Below are 4,451 nucleotides of genomic sequence, written 5' to 3'. Positions count from 1 at the left end.
GAAATCTACGCTCTCCTATTCGTCCATGCTCTTAATTGGTGCGCTTTTGCTAGAGTACTCGACACAACGGCATGAAATATAAATGAATTTTTACAAAATGAAACCGGTCTTCAAGTACCATTGTAAGATTAATTAGAAAAAAAAAAAAGGTACCATTGTAAAGTGAAGGTCTTCCATGGATCAGTAAACATGCATGCTTATAGCAAGGAAGATTCCTGCCTCTTGGCCAGTGTCCCAACGCATTCATGAAGACGGTTGCATCTTTATGACCATAATTTTTCCAAGAGCTGTCGGCAATAAATATTGTCCGATGCAATTATGACTATTACCAAATACCAATTGATCAATTCGGTAGAGAAAAGGTCATAGAGTACGTAGTATTGCGTATTCTTTTTAATAAAAATAAATAAATATAAAATTTATATAAAAAATTAACTTTTTAATAAAGAAGGTTAATTTTTTAAAAAAAAATTGAGTGCGCAACACTTATACAACACATTATTATATTTAACATTATTCTTTTTTATTTGTTTGGTTATCTTTTGGTCCTTTTCGATGTCTTTCTTGATCATCTATAAATATTTCACCTAAATTTTATGTTATATTTTATTTACTATTAGTAGCAAATTTATTTAAATATCCTTTTCGAATTCAATCAATTTTTTTATTCTTCTCTTTTGTTTTTTTAAGTATCTCATATCCAGATCATGCATATTTTTTAGTAGAAAATAACAGTATTTAATATATATTATCTAAATCTTGCTATGCCTATTAATATTTTAGAATAAAATAAATATTAACATAGAACATATAAAACCTGATTTATCTAATTATGACCTTCGCTGCTTGTATATAAAACTGTTAACCTGTACAGTAAAATAAAATGTCTTAATATTAATTTTCAAAATCAAAAAATGAATTATAAATAAGAGGAATTGAAAGATAAAGAGAAATAAGTTAAAAAAAAAAAAAAAAAAAAAAAAAAGAGTCAAGAATGAATACATAGCCCATGGACCATGTAAAAGCTGGCAGTAAGTTGAAGAAAGAGACAGAAAAAGAAAAAAGAAAAACCGGGTTGGATTTTCTAGAGAACGAAGGAAAAATGTTTGAAATCGTTGCATAAATCACGGTGTGAAAAAAAAACAAGTACTGTATGAAAAACAAAGTCAAGGAAGAATACATCGCCCATTGGCCATGTGAAAGTTGGTACTGTAGAGGGGGCACGTTGGCTCCGCCGTGCAGGATAAGATACTGACGGGGGCGGTATGGCCCAGCGGGGCCAGTCCCGTCCCCACACCGCATCTACTTTTTTATTTTTTTTATATAAGTATTTATTATTTTTATTATATATTAATATGTATTAAATAAAATTTTTATTTATTATTTTGTGTAAGTTGTAGTATAGTATGAATAAATGAAAATTATGAATTTCTTAAAAAATAAACAAAAATTCTTTAAAATCATTGCATAAATCACGGTGTAGAAAAAAGACAAGAACGGAATCGGAGATTCGGAAGCCCGAAAACTTTTTTGTTTTTGTTTTTCTTATCATTCTCTTTATGTTTTGATGAACTAACGAATTCACACAAATCATGACGTGGGAATCGAGTCATGTATCCATAAGTATGGAGGCTATGGTAGGATGGACTTAGACCATGTATATATGTATCTGTGTCTTGAAATTTAATATTACTTTTAGGAGGGGCCTACCTCATAAATATAACAAATCCCAGAAAGACATATATATTCAATCAGTCTAAGGTGATGGTACGTTTGGACGCAGACCTGAATATAGCCCCGGAGGCAGCTCCGGTTCACAAGACTCCTTATAAAATGACAGTAATTGAACTACAGCATTTCATTTCACCAATTGAATCTAACATAATTTATTCTTTCTTATTATATAATTCAAATTTTGTCACATTGATGATAAAAATTTCTTAACTATTCATTATTTTCTCTCGAACAAAATTAGAAATATCTCTACTTAAAAACTACATATCTCTATGTGAATTTAACTAATTGGAAATTCAGATTCTAAAATGCAGACTCCTCTCTATTCAGATTCTCTTCTCTATTCATACTCTCCTCTCTATTTATCTCACACGCCGAGATTAAATAGATGTCAAAATTCAAATTCGGAAACAAAATAAATGCAGTTATAATCTAGTCTAAATATCTGGAAAATAGTTTCTAAAGATAAATATTAACATATAAAATTATCCCAAGAATAATAAAATTATCTAAAATGGAAGATTCAGTAATAGGCGGCTCGATTCTCGAACGTCGGGAGGATTTGGTGGTCAGCAGATTGATTGTGGAACTCGAAAGAGTCACATCGGGTAAATGCCGTGTGCACTGAATATAACTGGTCTCCTCGCTTAATGGCCAAGATGTAAGGTTCCTGACCGAAATGAAAGACTCTTCTCGCCAACCTACCGAGCGGTCGCATTGCTAGTTGTTACCCATGAAGTCGTTTAGGTTGGTCCTTTAAGTTGGTCGTTTAGACTGGTCGCCCAATCTAATAGCTCAGAGTCTTGTCGCCAAGTTTTCTCGCCTACCGAGAAGAACGACTAGTCTCATCTTTGGGTGAGATAAAACTCTTTGCTTCACACAGAACAAGGCTCCTCGCCCAAATCTCCTCGGCTCTGTTAGATCTCATTGCCTTTCATCGGTCTGAATCTGTAGTCTATTCTTTTATACCAAAATACTCTCATTTCGTACTAAAATATTTTCATTCCTTCAAATCCAAGAAAATATATATATATATATATTAATAAACTAAAATCAATAGTACAGAAGGAAAACTGACACTTTTCATAAATAAAATAATAATAAAATTACATAAAAATCACACTTATCAAATACCCTCAAACTTAGGCTTTGCTCACCCTCGACCAAATAAGAAGAGAAAGACAATTAAAACAAGCATTTATTTGATTCATAAAATTTATTGTATCAAAGATTGTCTAAAGTTTATAATTCAAAGGAATCATTCACAATCAACCAAGTCCAAAAATTAATTCAAAACTCAAATCCACTGCATTATCCGGATAATGTTATGCAAACAAGTAAATAAATAATAGATCTCCACACACTCTATAGGCTTGATTTTCAAATCACTCTCCACTAATGTAGAATCGAAACTATCACCAGGGATCACTAGGTATTTATTAAGCTTGTAATGTAAGGCTACGGTGAGGGTTACAAAGAAAAGGTAGGACTCAAACGAAATAAGACAACTTAAGTTTGAACACCAACAGAACAAAAATAGCATTCTCACATGTAACACAAACATCTATTCTCAATCATTTTGAATCTCTCAACATTCCTCACTTTATTATTGCAATTTTAAGTATCATTTCATTACCCTTCTATTCGGGAGTTGAAAGGTTTTGTTTTTCTTTTGTTTTTTAATCTTCCTTTTCAACTACTTTTGTGGATGACTCTCGTTGGCCTTTTCTTGTCGGTCCCATAGTAGACGAGTTGACTTTTCACACCCCCAAATGTATGATTTTGATAATATGGCTATAATTAACTTTACTTTTAGACCTTCTACTTCTCTTGCTTTCATGCTCTTGTGAGTCTGTGACATTGTGTAAACTTAGTTCTCTTGGAAAGTAAGGAAATCAGTATTTAAGCTCAAATAGGATAGGGACCATGAGGTTTACAAGAAGAAAAAAAATTATAAGGCCAGAATATAATTCAATAAATCTCAAAGGAGTAACTAGGAATAAAGATAATAAACAAGTAAGCTTGAAAGGCTCAATCGATCCAAAGAATGCCTTAATCATTTCCCTAGTAATATTTTGTCTAGGATTTCACCTCGAGTGTAATCAAACAAGTTCTAGAGTAAGTTAAGACCATACAAATTCACAAAATTTACATAAAATTTCTCTAGGTATGCAAAACAATTAATGATCGTGGTAAGCATTCATTGAAAATAGAAAATATCAAATTAAGCAAGATCAAGTAAAGAATTAACAACTAGACTTAGGCAATGTTTATTTTTCCAAAAAATTAAAATCAATTTCAACCATATTCTTATCATAGGCTTTTTTTTTTCATCAAACCATACTATTTTTCTTGTCATTATTATTATTATTTCATTTTTTTTAAACATATAAAAGAATTTCCTTTCCCCAGACTTAAATGACATTGTCCTCAATGGAAAAGAGGAAGAAAAATTAAAGAAGGAAATGGAAGATGGTAAGAGATGCTCTCTTAATGATTTTTTTATTTTTTTTTTCTGTTTCGATTGAATATTTTCCTTGAAGGTGCAGCCATCTACTCCTTGGAGATATCCTCGGTCTCTTTGTTCCTACAAGATAAAAGCAAAAGAATAAGAATAAAATAATAAAATAAAATAAAAACTTGGGTTGCCTCCCTAAAGCGCTTTATTTAATGTTTATAGCTAGACATCATCCTCTCATCATTTATTACTGGCGAGA

This window comes from Juglans microcarpa x Juglans regia, chromosome 5S (genome assembly GCF_004785595.1).
Source record: "Juglans microcarpa x Juglans regia isolate MS1-56 chromosome 5S, Jm3101_v1.0, whole genome shotgun sequence".
Lineage (NCBI taxonomy): Eukaryota > Viridiplantae > Streptophyta > Magnoliopsida > Fagales > Juglandaceae > Juglans > Juglans microcarpa x Juglans regia.
This window is presented reverse-complemented; position numbering follows the sequence as displayed.